Below are 16712 nucleotides of genomic sequence, written 5' to 3'. Positions count from 1 at the left end.
ACAAGGAACGGCGTAAAAAATAAACTCTAGGGTTAGGGTTGTGCTAGGGCTAGGGCTGGGCAAGGGTTAGGGTTGGGGTTAGGGTTGTGTTGGGGTTGGGATTGTTTGAGAAGTTATGAAAAATAAATGACGACGATATGGCGACTAGTGTGGAGCGCGAGTGCTCGGGTATGCACAGAGTATCGCGGGTGCTCGAGTGACATGCTCGAGTCTCAGCCCCATATGTTTTGCAGCTGTTATACAGCAAAAAAAACCTCGCCAGGATTGCCTGCCATGCACGAGCAATCCCTGCATGTTTTTTTTTGGGTGTCTAATAACCGTGAAACATGCGAGCGGGGACTCGAGCATGTCACTTGAGCACCCACAATACTTGGTGCATACCCGAGTACCCGATGCAAACTCAAGTAGCGAGCACTTGCACTCAAGACTAATGACAGCTTATTCAATATGATGACCTAATGTTATCAAATTCTGTGTCGTACCACTGGGTTCAAAATGTTCACTATACTCCTTGATAAAATCCTTGAGGGGTGTAGTTTCCAAAATGGGGTCACTTGTGGGGTGTTTCCACTGTTTAGGCACATCAGGGACTCTCCAAACGCAACATGGCGTCCGCTAATTATTCAAGCAAATTTTACATTCACGAAGTCAAATGGCGCTCCTTCCCTTCCGAACCCTGCCGTGCGCCCAAACAGTGGTTTTCCCCCACATATGGGGTATCTGCATGCTCAGGAGGAATTGCACAACAAATTGCATGGTGCAATTTCTCCTGTTACCTTTATGAAAATGCAAAATTGGAGGCTGAAAAACATTTTTGTGGGAAAAATGTGAAAATTTTATTTTTACGGGTCAATGTTATAAACTTCTGTGAAGCACGGGGAGGTTCAGGGTGCTCACCACACATGTAGATAAGTTCCCTGAGGGGTCTAATTTCCAAAATGGTGTCACCTGTGAGGGGTTTCCACTGTTTAGGCACATCAGGGGCTCCCCAAACGATACATGGCATCTGCTAATAACATTCAAAATGTCAAATGGTGCTCCTTCCCTTCCCAACGCTGCCGTGTGCCCAAACAGTGGTTTTCCCCCACATATGGGGTATCAGCATGGAGGAATGGCACAACAAATTTTAGGGTTCATTTTTTAATGATACCCTTGCAAAAATAAAAAAAAAATTGGGGTCTAAAGTAACATTTTTGTGAAAAAAAATAAATGTTCATTTTTTTCTTCCACATTCCAAAAATTCCTGTGAAGCACCTGAAGGGTTAATAAACTTCTTGAATATGTTTTTGAGCACCTTGAGGGGTGCTGTTTTTAGAATGGTGTCACTTTTGGGTATTTTCTGTCATAAGGACCCCTCAAAGTCACTTCAAATGTGATGTGGTCCTTAAAAAAATGGTTTTGTAAATTTTGTTGTAAAAATGGGAAATCGCTGGTCAATTTTTAACCCTTATAGCTCCCTAACAAAAAAAAAAAAATTTGGTTCCAAAATTGTGCTGATGTAAAGTAGACATGTGGGAAATGTTATTTATTAACTATTTTGTGTGACATATCTCTCTGATTTAAGGTCATGGAAACTCAAAGTTTGAAAATTGCAAAATTTTCAAAATTTTCACCAAATTTCTGTTTTTTTCACAGATAAACGCAAGTGATATCGAAGAAATTTTACCACTATCATGAAGTAAAATATGTCACGAAAAAACAGTCTCAGAATTAGCGAGATCCGTTGAAACGTTCCAGAGTAATTACCTCATAAAGTGACAGTGGTCAGAATTGCCAAAAGGGAGAACCAGGTGACACCATTCTAAAAACTGCACCCCTCAAGGTGCTCAAAACCACATTCAAGAACTTTATTAACCCTTCAGGTGCTTCACAGGAGTTTTTGGAATGTGGAAGAAAAAAAATCAACATTTAACTTTTTTCACAAAAATGTTACTTTAGACCCAATTTTTTTTATTTTCACAGGGGTAACAAGAAAAAATGGACCCCCAAATTTGTTGTGCAATTTCCCCTGGGCACGCAGATACCCCATATGTGGGGAAAAAACACTGTTTGGGCGCACGGCAGGGCTCGGAAGGGAAGGAGTGCCATTTGACTTTTTGATTGTAAAATTTGCTTGAATAATTAGCGGACGCCATGTTGCGTTTGGAGAGCCCCTGTGTGCCCAAACATTGGAGCTCCCCCACAAGTGACCCCATTTTGGAAACTAGACCCCCCAAGGCACCTATCTAGATGCATAGTGAGCACTTGGAACCCCCAGGTGCTTCACAAATTGATTTGTAAAAATGAAAAAGTGTTTTTTTTTTTTCACTTTTTCATTTTTACGAATCAATTTGTGAAGCACCTAGGGGTTCCAAGTGCTCACTATGCATTTATATAGGTGCCTTGGGGGGTCTAGTTTCCAAAATGGGGTCACTTGTGGGGGAGCTCCAATGTTTGGGCACACAGGGACTCTCCAAATGCAACATGGTGTCCCCTAACAAATTGCCGGCTCAAATTGTTAGCGGACACCATGTTGCGTTTGGAGAGCCCCTGTGTGCCCAAACATTGGAGCTCCCCCACAAGTGACCCCATTTTGGAAACTATACCCCTCAAGGATTTTATTAAGGTGTATAGTGAACATTTTGAACCCAGAGGTACGACACAGAATTTGATAACATTAGGTCATCATATTGAATAAGTTGTCATTAGTCTTGAGCGCAAGTGCTCGCTACTTGAGTTTGCATCGGGTACTCAGGTATGCACCATGTACAGCGTGTGCTCGAGTGACATGCTCGAGTCCCTGCTCCGCATGTTTCACGGTTATTAGACACCCAAAAAAAAACATGCGGGGATCGTTCGTGCATGGCAGGCAATCCCCGCAAAGTTTGTTTGGCCGCGAAGCATATGGGGCGGAGACTCGAGCATGTCACTCAAATACCCACGATACTCAATGCATACTAGAGCACCCGATGCAAACTCAAGTAGTGATCCAACCCCATCACAACCCTAACCCCAAACCCAGCCCTAACCCTAGCCCTAACCGTAGCACAACCCTAACAGTAGCACTACCCTAACCCTAGCACAACCCTAACCCTAGCACAACCCTAACCCTAGCCCAACCCTAACCCGAGAGTTTATTTTTTACGCTGTTCCTCGTGCGGTATAAGTGATTAGACGACTTTATTCTTCGGGTCGGTGCAATTACAGCGATACCAGAATCATATGGGGTTTTTATGACTGACAGCTGTCACACACTAAAAGACGCATTTTTTGTAAAATCTAGTTTTTGCATCGCCATATTTTGAGAGCTATAATTTTTCCAGATTTTGGCAGATGGTCATGTGACAGCTCGTTTTTTGTGGGATGAGTTGACGTTGTTATTGGTGCCATTTTCAGGCACGTGACATTTTTTGATCGCTTTCTATTCCGATTTTTGGGAGGCAGAATAAACAAAAAACAACAATTCAGGAATTGTTTTTTTTTGTTTTTTTTATTCTGTTCCGCGTGTGGTAAAATTGATAAGGCAGCTTTATTCTTCGGGTCAGTACGTTTACAGCGGTACCACATTTATATCGTTTTTCTATGTTTTGCACTTTTACATAATAAAAGCAATTTTATAGAAAAAATTATTTTTTAGCATAGCTTTATTCTGAGAGCTATAACTTTTTTACTTTTCAGCTGATGGAGCTGTATGGCGGCTTTTTTTTGCGGGACGAGATGACGTTTTCAGCGGTACCATTTTTATTTATATTTGTCTTTTTGCTTCTTCTTTTTTTTTTTTTTTTTTTTACCGTGTTCACTGAAGGGGTTAACTGGTGGGACAGTTTTATAGGTCAGGTTGTTCCAGACGCGGTGATACCAAATATGTGTACTTTTATTGTTTTTTTTTTTAAATAATATTTATTGATGGGTACATTATATTTTTATTTTTGGTGGATTATTTTTATTTATTTATTTTTTTATATTTTTACAATTTTTTTTTTATTTATTTTTTTCACTTTCTGATAGTTTTTATACTTTATTACTTTGTCCCACTATGGGACTTTCACTTTTTTTTCTCTGATCGCCTGCATGGCACAGGAATGCAGCACCATCCCTGTGCCATGCAGGCTGTCAGCGCTGGACAGGGAGAAGATAGTTTGGAGATGCACTGCGCATGTCCAAAAAATCTTCCTGCTGTCTGGTGACCCGGATGTTGTCATGACGACATCGGGTCGTCATGGCAACATCCTGGAAGCCTTTGCAGACAGCGCTGGAGGCCGGAAGAGGAGGTGAGTATCTGTGATCACCTCCCCTTGCCACCGCAATGCCGCGATCGACTTCGATCGCAGCATCACGGGGGTTAATGTGCTGGGAGCAGTGCAGGACCGCTCCCTGCACATAGTACCGGGTGTCAGCTGTGACAATCAGCTGACACCCGGCGGCGATCACCCCGCACAGCCTGTGTGCGCGCACGATCGCCATGACGTACTAATACGGGTCTGGCTCTTAAGTCCCAGGGCACAGACACGTATTAGTACGTCTAATGTTGTTAAGGGGTTAAAGTACACTCTGCACCCCATCTTGACTGAAAAAAACAGAAATGTAGAAATTTTTGCAAATTTATTAAAAAAAGAAAAACTGACATATTGTACTTCATGATAGTGGTAAAATTTCTTCAATATCACTTGTGTTTATCTGTGAAAAAAAACGGAAATTTGGCGAAAATTTCGCAATTTTCAAACTTCGAGTTTCCCTGACCTTAAATCAGAGAGATATGTCACACAAAATAGTTAATAAATAACATTACAAATACTCCTATATTTATCGAAAAAAACAGAGATTCATAATAAAACAGAGATCCATAATAAAACTTATTTGTGATGATAATCAAACTTGTTCTAGTTTATCGTTCAGATCATCCGGAAATAAACATTGCAGTTTAAATATCCAAAATGATTCTTTAGCATTCAATGTCTTTTTTTTCTATTTAGTGATTCTATATTGATCTGTTCCAGTGGTGTAACATTGACCACATCAAAGTTTTTATTGTGCTTCATCACTATATGTCTAGAAACCATTTTTTACATTATGTCTGTGGCCATTCACATGTGATCTAAGAGTCTGGGTTGTATGACCCACGTATTGTAGACCACAGACACAGGTAACCACATAAATCACGTGATCGGAATTGCATGTTAGATTTTGTGAGATCTTATGTTTTTCTCCCGTACTGTTACAATTCATTGCTTTTGCTCCATGATTTATAATTCTGCAGCAGCATTTTCTTTAGAAAGCACGGCTTCACACATTTCTATTTTAGAAATAGGATTTACAATCGCCCACCCACAACTCACTTTGCTACTGACTACAAAAACATCACCCCTTTTCACACGAAACACAATAAAATATTATTTTGCCCCACTGGTCTCCCGCAAAAGAAAAGAAAGACCAGGGGGGAAGCGAGGAGGAAGAAAACATAGAAATAAAACAAAAACGAAAAGAAATACCAATTCTAATGAAATGAGAAGTGAGTACGAAAAATCAAATAAAACACAAACAGTTACGATTTTTAATCTCTCTAGCCATACTCTCACTGAGGGGGGAAACTCTTTATTAAGTAAGGGTCTAAAATTTTGTCATTGCGCAAAACAGCAATGATTTTCAACTCTTTCTTGATCTAAATAATTTTGTAAGGAAATTAACACTCAGCAGATATTTTGCCCTGATGAAAAACTCACATACTGAACCCAACATGTCAGCTGATGATTTCAGACATCAGGATGTGAGAACGAGCTCTAATTTTTACCCCCTTCACCACTGGGGACATTATTTTGATACATTTTACTCTTTAGTGGCCGAGGATTTAAAATAAAAGTGGTACTACACTAAAAAGAGACAATAATCTCACTAGTAAAGAAAAAGAAGCATTACAAAGTTTACAATCAAATGAAAAAATTGTGGTTAGACAGGCAGATAAAGGGGGGGGGGAGTCGTTCTACAAGATAAAGATGATTATGTTAGGGAGGCATATAAGATTTTGTCGGATAACAAATACTACACATTATTTGATACGGATCCATCACCCTAATTTGAATTAGAATATTTACAACTGATAAACAAAGCCTACAAAGAAAAAGTATTAAACAAAAAAGGAAAAACAATTTTTGACAAACTCTGCTCCAACTAGAGCAATATTCTACCATCTCCCAAAAATCCATAAGAGTTTAAAAGAACCCCCAGGACACCCCATTATTTCGGGCATAGGATCCCTAACTAGCTCCCTATCACACTATATAGATCTCTATCTACAGGAGTTCGTCATCCAACTCCCCTCTTATTTGAGAGATTCGGCACAATTGATCAAAGAGGCAAAAGAAGTCGTATGGGAGGAGAATTATTTATTTATAACACTGGATGTCACAGCGCTCTATTCCAATATCGGACACAAATTGGACTAGATTGTGTAGAATTTTACCTGAACACAGATCCTACCTTAAAAATGGAGCAAAAGCTTTTTTTGCTGGCAGGTCTGCATTTTATATTAGAGCACAACCTGTTTGAGGATAAACTATACCTGCATCGGCTTGGGACCGCAATTGGGACTCGGGTGGCCCCAAGTTTCGCAAATCTGTTCATGGGGCGATTCGAGTCTCTATCGTCAATTATGTGAGATGAATATAAAGCATACATCAAATACTACCGTAGATATATTGATGACCTGATTATTATATGGAGTGGTACGGAACAGGAGGCTATAAAATTTGTGAGAGGTCTCAATGGCAATGAATGGGGCCTCACATTCACAGCACATATAGCGAGTGACAAAATTATATATCTAGATCTGGAATTATTTCATGTGGATAAGACCATCATGAGCAAAACACACTTTAAAACAGTGGATGGAAATGGGTATTTTCAATAGTGCTCATTTCCTGAAATGGAAAAAGAATATCCCATCAAGTCAATTTCACCAAATCAGGAGAAATTGTACCTTAACGTCTGATTACATAAATCAATCAAAAATTCTTGAAAAAAAGTTCAAAGAAAAAAGATATCCCATGGGAATTGTGGAAACAGCTCTTCAAAAAAATTTCAATTTAACGCAATCGGATTGTCTCAATAAACAAAATGAGAAGGGAGAAGAAAGTAAGGAGGATAAAAACCTCTGGAGACATAATTTCATTACGGCATATAACCGGGGTAATCAGTATATCCGCAACACTTTAAAGAAATATTGGTACTTATTGCAAAAGGACCCTATATTAAAAACAATTACCAAAAGAACCACAAATCACTTTCAGAAGTGGCACAACGGTAAAAAACATGACAGCTCCAAGTAAATTGAAGAAAAAAAGACTCCAAAAAATCAATGTTGATCCATCGGTTTATAAAGAGGAGGGGGAGTCTCTAAATGCTTTATAAAAAAAATGCTGCTGCTGCAGAATTATAAATCATGGAGCTAAAGAAATGAATTGTAATAGTACGGGAGAAAAACATAAGATCTCACAAAATCTAACATGCAATTCTGATCACGTGATTTATGTGGTTACATGTGTCTGTGGTCTACAATACGTGGGTCGCACAACCCAGACTCTGAGATCACATATGAATGGCCACAGACATAATGTAAAAAATGGTTGAAATGAAGCACAATCTCTGTTTTATTATGAGTCTCTGTTTTTTCGATAAATATATGAGTATTTGTAATGTAAAGTCCTACATCTAATTAATAAAGTACCAATATATGTACAAACATTCCCCGTTAATGTATTTTTTCCCACTTCAATTTAAAATGTTTTGTTTTATATTTTTTTATTTTTATATTATTATATATTTTTTTACATTTTTATTTTTTTATTATATATATATATATATATATATATATATATATATATATATATAACCTGTATTTTTCGGACTATAAGACGCACTGGACCATAAGCCGCACCTAGGTTTTAGAGGAGGAAAATAAAAAAAAAATGTAAGCAAAAAATGTGGTCATGATGCACTTTTAAGGGGGAGGGGGTCTTCTACTGACACTGGTATAGGTGTAATGTCCCCCAATTCTGACAATATCCCCCATCCTGGTATATATGCCCCCCCCTCCTTTTTTATACATGGTGCCCATCCCCATCCTGGTATACCTGGCATCCCTCCATTCTGGTATGCATGGAACCCCTCCATCTTGGTATGCATGGCACCCCTCCATCCTGGTATGCATGGCACCCCTCATCCCTATCCTGGTATGCATGGCACCCCTCATCCCTATCCTGGTATGCATGGCACCCCTCATCCCTGTCCTGGTATGCATGGCACCCCTAATCCCTATCCTGGTATGCATGGCACCCCTAATCCCTATCCTGGTATGCATGGCACCCCTAATCGCTATCCTGGTATGCATGGCACCCCTCATCCCTGTCCTGGTATGCATGGCACCCTTCATCCATGTCCTGGTATGCATGGCACCCTTCATCCCTATCCGGGTATGCATGGCACCCCTCATCCCTATCCTGGTATGCATGGCACCCCTAATCCCTATCCTAGTATGCATGGTCCCCCTAATCCCCATCATGCTGCACATAAAAAAATAAATAAACACTCCTACTCACCTTTCTTCTCTTCTCCAGCGCTGCGTCCTGTCTGCCTGCACTGATCTCTCCATGTGAGCCGCGCATGACGTCACTGCCATGCACGGCTCACAAGGAAAGATCAGCTGCCGGAAGTCACTTCTCCCCACGCTGGGACTGTGTGCACGGGGAGCAGTGACTTCACTTTCCTTCATAGCCGGCACACAGCGGAGCCGCTCTGCGGCTCCTGCAGCTGCCGGGCTGGCTCGTGTGCCCGCTCATTAAAGGGCATGAATATTCACCCCTCTCCATGCCCATGGGCGTGGAGAGAGGTTGAATATTCATACCCTTTAACAGCGGGCACAGGCAATTCCGGCAGCAGCAGGAGCCGCGCTGCGGCTACACTGTGTGCTGCTATTAAGGAGCATGAATATTCAGTGCTCCCCACGCCCAATGGGCGTGGGGAGCAGTGAATATTAATTTTCTTTAGCAGCGGGGACAGTGTAGGCTGCAGCGGACGGCTACTGCCTCCTGTGCCCTGCTCCTCCACCGCTACCGCTCCCCCCACACCCCACATATATATACACCCCCTCCAACATTCGGACTATAAGACGCACCCCCCATTTTCCTCCAAAATGTCTTAAAGTTGTTGTTTTTTTATTTAATTTTGAATGCATTATTTATTTATTATTCAATATTTTTTAACACTAAAAGAACAGATGTGTATCTTTATGTTGAAGTGATACTTTTAGCTTTCTAGATAATGGGATGTTAATCAGATTGACATGTTATTTGTTATTTTAGATATAATATTTATGTTTTTATGTTTTTATATATATATATATATATATATATATATATATATGAAAAAAACTGAGAACAATGCAGGATGAAGCACTGCTCCTCATCTTCTTTTGTAACCCCTCCCTCTCTCACTCTGGCAAAGGGCTATAAAAGAAGGGTCAAATTCATTTTTTCCATACACCTGAAGAAGGCTGCAAACAGCAGAAACGCGTTGTGTATATAGTTTTTATTTGTTTTATATTAGTGTGAAAATTTTTTTTTTTTACTTACGAGAAACCTGAAGTTCCTGCACCTTGATCTCACTTGGTGGCAAAAACAGCGCCATCACTTGGTTCTCCCTTTTGGCATCCTCGTTGTGGGATACTCCTGTCTCAGGATTCAATCCCACCTCACCAGGTCGGCTGCAGTCTTTTGCAAATTCATCCATACTACAAGTGGGAGTTGTGCTTCTGTTTGCACAACCGCATCAGGTGGATAATTTCCTATAGTTACTCACCCTTTTATTTGATCAAATCTTACTACGCTTAGATAGCGCCACATTTTTTCTCCTTTAGGAAATCTATTATCGTTCAGTGGTCAGAATTGTAACAATTGGCCCGGTCATTAACATGTAAACTACCCTGGGGGGTAAAGTAAATATTGAAGAATAAGCTTCCCCACTGATCGCCTTGTTCCTTCAGTTTCAGGTCTACAGGAATTTCAGCTATAACAGGTCTCCGTTGTACGGACCCGGGCGACTGGCAACACAGATCCCTACAAATCTATCTGGGATGGAAAGAAGATCCATCGGGTTCATTGATTCTGGACTTTTCTGTGACATCAGATGACTCACATGTGGAAATTGATCTTAACAATCAGCAGTTTGCCGGATATTTTCTCTTTCATTTAATTTTCTTAATTTTTTTTTTCAATGTTTCATTTTTTATGTTTATGATAAATGGAGACAGTTTGGATTATGGACGATCTCTGCACAGAACACTCCGCAGTCACAGAGCGGTATTTCTATCTGGTATTTCTATCGCTCTGGATAAGAAACTCTTAGGACCTGTCACCGGATGATTTCGGAGACCCCTCTTGCACCATTAAAGGCACCGGAATCTTCGGGACAATTTTATGTTGTTTTTATATTTTTTTTTAGCAGAATCAATAAAGGAAACGCACAGTGGACATAGATTTGTATCTCGTCTTTGTAATGGGTGCAATTTATGACTGGTGTGAAGGGATGAGTAAACCCATGAAAGTTCGGTTTCTGGTACTCTACCCGAACTTTTTTTCCAAAGTTTGGTTCAGGTAGCAGAACTTTACCCGAAAATGAACCAGAACCTGAACCCCATTGAAAACAATGAGAACCCAAACTTTTGAGCTGGAAAACTTTCTCTCTTTCTTCTCCCGGACTTCCCCGAAACTCCGAACATTGCAATGAACTTCTGGGAGAAGTCCATGTTTGGCATTTAAGTCCGGGTTCACTCGTCTCTACTGCTGTGGTATTACACAACATCTGTGATTCTATCCTTGAAGGAAATGCATTTTGGATATTGGACGCCATTGGCATTGTCCCTAAGGTTGGATTCAGAGTCCATGGAAAATCATACATTTTTTATACCCGTATGTCATCTTCTTTTTTACGTCCATAATTTAAAAAATATACAAATTTCTATAATCTTTTCAATGGATCATTTAAAAACGGATGAATTACCGATGGTGTAAATACGGAATTCATTCTCATACACACTCATTCAGTTCTATGGACGAGTCTTATCCGGAAAATGTAAGAGACTAATCCATTCAGTCCATTCAGAAAAACACTCATCTTAACTAGCCCATTCACTTATATTGACCCACGTCTGTCTGTTTTGTACATGGACAATGATAACAATCGTCTGAACGAGGTCTGAGGCCAGAACTACACGGTCATTTTGCGTTTAACTTGTAGAGAAAAGAGTAGATGTTACAGAGATTATACAGTTTTTAACAGTAAAATTTATGCATCAGCATAAGCTGCAAAACAAAAAAAGAAAATGTTCTCACTTCCCTTATTCCAGGCCAGTCCACCGCAGATGCTCCAGTGGTCCTCTCAGTCTTTGTTTATAAGTCACCAACCCATGACCGCTGCAGACAATTGGGTCTGCTGAAGTTTCTGTGCTAAATCGGTACGGGATACAAAAGTTCTGTGTTTTTTTTTCAAACTTTGTGTAAAACATTACAGAATTGTAAATTAATTTAAAAAATTGTCCTGATTTTCACTGAATAAATTTAATTTCATGCATTAAAAAATGAATTTGAATGCAAAAGAAAAAAACAGATTTATTTTTAAAGGGAACCTGTCACCAGGTTTTTTCAATATAAAGTAGAGCAAGCACCTGTACACCCTTATATACAGCATTCTACAGTAGAATGCTGTATATATGTCCCAATGCGCTCTGCAGAACACAAAAAAGAGCTTTTATTATATTCACCTACACCGTGGTCCGGTCTGATTGGTGTCTCTGGTCTTGATCCGGCGCCTCCTCTCTTCCATCGGTCTCCGTCCTCCTTCTTGCTTCATGTGGATGACATGTCCTACGTCATCCATACAGTGTCCTCCAATGCACAGGCGTACTTGGCAAATTATTGTAGTGCGCATGTACCAGCATTTTTTTACCTTTCCCAGCGCATGCGCACTGCAGTGCTTTGCTATGCCCTGCACAGGAGTGCGTTGGTGGACACTGTGCTATAAGCCCGTAGGGGTAGGGCCCTCTCCTTTCTGTACCAATATGACAATATTAGTTTGTTCACTGTATTTTATATTTGCATCTTGTATATAACGCCTTCTCATGTACAGCACTGGAAATCAATGGTGCTCTAAAAATAAATAATAATAATCAGATAGACATGGAGGACATCAGTATGAGCATCCTCTTCTTACCTCAGCACCCCTGGTATCTCCAGTATTAGATCAGATAGACATGGTGGACAGCAGTGTGAGCAGCCTCTTCTTACCTCAGCACTCCTGATAGCTCCAGTATTAGATCAGATAGACAGGATGGACAGCAGTGTGAGCAGCCTCTTCTTACTTGAACACCTCAGATATCTCCAGTATTAGGTCAGATAGACAGGGTGGACAGCAGTGTGAGCAGCCTCTTCTTACTTGAGCACCTCAGATATCTCCAGTATTAGATCAGATAGACAGGGTGGACAGCAGTGTGAGCGGCCTCTTCTCACCTCAGCACTCCTGATAGCTCCAGTATTAGATCAGATAGGGTAGACAGCAGTGTGAACATTCTTTCATTACCTCAGCACTCCTGGTATCTCGAGTATTAGATTAGATAGACAGGATGGACAGCAGTGTGAGCAGCCTCTTCTTACTTGAGCACCTCAGATATCTCCAGTATTAGATCAGATAGACAGGGTGGACAGCAGTGTGAGCGGCCTCTTCTCACCTCAGCACTCCTGATAGCTCCAGTATTAGATCAGATAGGGTGGACAGCAGTGTGAACATTCTCTCATTACCTCAGCACTCCTGGTATCTCGAGCATTAGATCAGATAGGCAGGATGGACAGCAGTGTGAGCAGCCTCTTCTTACCTCAGCACTCCTGATAGCTCCAGTATTAGATCAGATAGGGTGGACAGCAGTTTGAACATTCTCTCATTACCTCAGCACTCCTGGTATCTCGAGTATTAGATCAGATAGACAGGATGGACAGCAGTGTGAGCAGCCTCTTCTTACTTGAGCACCTCAAATATCTCCAGTATTAGATCAGATAGACAGGGTAGACAGCAGTGTGAGCAGCCTCTTCTCACCTCAGCACTCCTGATAGCTCCAGTATTAGATCAGATAGCGTAGACAGCAGTATGAGCATCCTCTCCTTACCTCAGCGCTCCTGGTATCTCGAGTATTAGATTAGATAGACAGGGTGGACAGCAGTGTGAGCAGCATCTGGGGTACTGAAGTAAGAAGAGATCTCAAGTATTAGATCAGATACACAGAGTGGACAGCAGTGTGAGCAGCCTCTTCTTACCTCAGTACTCCTGGTATTTCCAGTATTAGATCAGATAGACAGGGGGACAGCAGTGTGAGCGTTCTCTTCTTACCTCAGCACTCCTAGTATCTCCACTATTAGATCAGATAGACAGAGTGGACAGCAGTGTGAGCAGCCTCTTCATACAACAAAAATGGATCTGATTTTTATCAGTGCGCAGTTATCCAGTTTTCATCCATTATTTTTGTCTATATTGATACTGACATCACTGTAGGATACGTTTTTTTTTGTATGCAACAAAAGTTTCCAAGCTTCTCTTACCAAGCAGACAGTGAAAAATGGACAACACTAGAATACAGCATGGATGATCTGCAAAATCAAAACTGCTGACGCGTGGAGAAAGAGCTGATTTTTCAGGGTGATGATGTGTCTGGCCGCTCATTTTCTTGCAGTATTGGGACCGCTTGGACCTCCCCGAGCTCTAATACACTGGTGGCCAAAAGTATTGGCACCCCTGCAATTCTGTCAGATAATACTCTTTGGTATTATTATCTTCATTTAATTTGTCTTCAATGAAAAAACACAAAAAGAATTGTCCTAAAGCCAAATTGGATATAATTCCACACCAAACCTAAAAAAGGGGGTGGACAAAAGTATTGGCACTGTTTGAAAAATCATGTGATGCTTCTCTAATTGATGTAATTAACAGCACCTGTAACTTACCTGTGGCACCTAACAGGTGTTGGCAATAACTAAATCACACTTGCAGCCAGTTAACATGGATTAAAGTTGACTCAACCTCTGTCCTGTGTCCTTGTGTGTGCCACATTGAGCATGGAGAAAAGAAAGAAGACCAAAGAACTGTCTGAGGACTTGAGAAACCAAATTGTGAGGAAGCATGAGCAATCTCAAGGCTACAAGTCCATCTCCAAAGACCTGAATGTTCCTGTGTCTTCCGTGCGCAGTGTCATCAAGAAGTGTAAAGCCCATGGCACTGTGGCTAACCTCCCTAGATGTGGACGGAAAAGAAAAATTGACGAGAGATTTCAACGCAAGATTGTGCGGATGGTGGATAAAGAACCTCGACTAACATCCAAACAAGTTCAAGCTGCCCTGCAGTCCGAGTGTACAACAGTGTCCACCCGTACTATCCGTCGGCGTCTGAATGAAAAGGGACTGTATAGTAGGATACCCAGGAAGACCCCACTTCTTGCCCCGAGACATAAAAAAGCCAGGCTGGAGTTTGCCAAAACTTACCTGAGAAAGCCTAAAACGTTTTGGGAGAATGTTCTCTGGTCAGATGAGACAAAAGTAGAGCTTTTTAGGAAAAAGCATCAATATAGAGTGTACAGGAAAAAAAGAGGCATTCAAAGAAAAGAACACGGTCCCTACAGTCAAACATGGCGGAGGTTCCCTGATGTTTTGGGGTTGCTTTGCTGCCTCTGGCACTGGACTGCTTGACCGTGTGCATGGCATTATGAAGTCTGAAGACTACCAACAAATTTTGCAGCATAATGTAGGGCCCAGTGTGAGAAAGCTGGGTCTCCCTCAGAGGTCATGGGTCTTCCAGCAGGACAATGACCCAAAACACACTTCCAAAAGCACTATAAAATGGTTTGAGAGTAAGCACTGGAGACTTCTAAGGTGGCCAGCAATGAGTCCAGACCTGAATCCCATAGAACACCTGTGGAGAGATCTCAAAATGGCAGTTTGGAGAAGGCACCCTTCAAATATCAGGGACCTGGAGCAGTTTGCCAAAGAAGAATGGTCTACAATTCCAGCAGAGCATTGTAAGAAACTCAATGATGGTTACCGGAAGCGGTTGTTCACAGTTATTTTGGCTAAAGGTTGTGCAACCAAGTATTAGGCTGAGGGTGCCAATACTTTTGTCTGGCCCATTTTTGGAGTTTTGTGTGAAATGATCAATGATTTGATTTTTGCTTCATTCTCTTTTGTGTTTTTTTCCTTGCAAGCAAATTAAATGAAGATAATAATACCAAAGAATTTGTGATTGCAATCATTTTCAGGAAGGAACTGAGTATTATCTGACAGAATTGCAGGGGTGCCAATACTTTTGGCCAGCACTGTAGGTGTCCTTGCATCTGTGTGAAAAGAAAAAAAAATCTTTTAATGCTGCAATCAGCTTGTGGGAGGAAACAGCTTAAAGGGCTGTTCTCGTCTGAACTAGTTACACACATAGATATAATAGTTGTTACCATTCTGGTAAAGTAAAAGAGTCTGGGATTGCTGGTGCTTGTAGTGGCGTCTAAGTCTCTAGTCCACTAGTGTAAAAATTCCAGTCAGCTGCAGATTGCAAAGTGCAAAGTAATATGGTGGATATAGTACCATTGCCTCCTGCTGAGCTGCTGAGCTCTGTATGGGGTTGTGTCCTTGGTCATAATATTAACCCCTTAACAACATCTGACGTACTAATACGCGTCTGTGCCCTGGGACTTAAGAGCCAGACCCGTATTAGTACGTCATGGCGATCGCGCGCGCACACAGGCTGTGCGGGCGCGATCGCCGCCGGGTGTCAGCTGATTGTCACAGCTGACACCCGGTACTATGTGCAGGGAGCGGTCCTGCACCGCTCCCAGCACATTAACCCCCGCGATGCTGCGATCGAAGTCGATCGAAGTCGATCGCGGCATTGCGGGGGCAAGGGGAGGTGATCGCCGATACTCACCTCCTCTTCCGGCTTCCAGCGCAGTCTGCAAAGGCATCCCGGGTGTTGCCATGACGACCCGATGTCGTCATGACAACATCCGGGTCACCAGACAGCAGGAAGATTGTTTGGACATGCGCAGTGCATCTCCAAACAATCTTCACACTGTGCACCGCTGATAGCCTGCATGGCATAGGGATGGTGCTGCATTCCTGTGCCATGCAGGCGATCAGAGAAAAAAAAGTGAAAGTCCCAGAGTGGGACAAAGTAATAAAGTGTATAAACTGTCTGAAAATGGAAAAAAGAAAAAAATTGCAAAAATATAAAAAAAAAATAAAAAAAATAATCCACCAAAAATAAAAATATAATGTACCCATCAATAAATATTATTATAAAAAAAACAAAAAAAAAACAATAAAAGTACACATATTTGGTATCGCCGCGTCCAGAACAACCTGACCTATAAAACTGTCCCACTAGTTAACCCCTTCAGTGAACACGGTAAAAAAAAAAAAAAAAAACGAAGCAAAAAACAATGCTTTATCACCATACCGCCAAACAAAAAGTGGAATAACACGCGATCAAAAAGACGCATATAAATAAAAATGGTACCGCTGAAAACGTTATTTCGTCCCGCAAAAAACAAGCTGCCATACAGCTCCATCAGCCGAAAAATAAAAAAGTTATAGCTCTCAGAATAAAGCGATGCTAAAAAATATTTTTTTCTATAAAATAGCTTTTATTGTGTATAAGCG

The 16712-nt window shown here is 41.1% G+C and overlaps 1 protein-coding gene across 3 annotated transcripts in view; it reads left to right on the top strand.

The window, feature by feature from the left end:
* Positions 1-16712, top strand: part of LOC141155198 (HLA class II histocompatibility antigen, DM beta chain-like) — a 488746-nt gene that overhangs the window by 48373 nt on the left and 423661 nt on the right. Inside the window, exons 6-7 of one of the 3 annotated variants that reach the window (XR_012247521.1) lie at positions 1636-1678; positions 10013-10499. The exons of 1 other annotated variant lie outside the window; for it this stretch is intronic. The gene's annotated coding sequence lies outside the window, so the exon portion shown is untranslated. Of the gene's footprint in view, positions 1-1635; positions 1679-10012; positions 10500-16712 lie in introns of those variants that run through there. One more of the 3 variants, XM_073641934.1, reaches the window with a different exon arrangement.

The sequence above is a fragment of the Phyllobates terribilis genome, unplaced genomic scaffold (assembly GCF_046119375.1).
Source record: "Phyllobates terribilis strain yellow unplaced genomic scaffold, ASM4611937v1 Scaffold_7__3_contigs__length_470593459, whole genome shotgun sequence".
Lineage (NCBI taxonomy): Eukaryota > Metazoa > Chordata > Amphibia > Anura > Dendrobatidae > Phyllobates > Phyllobates terribilis.
The sequence above is the reverse complement of the archived record's forward strand: the minus strand, read 5'-3'. Positions and strand labels throughout refer to the sequence as shown.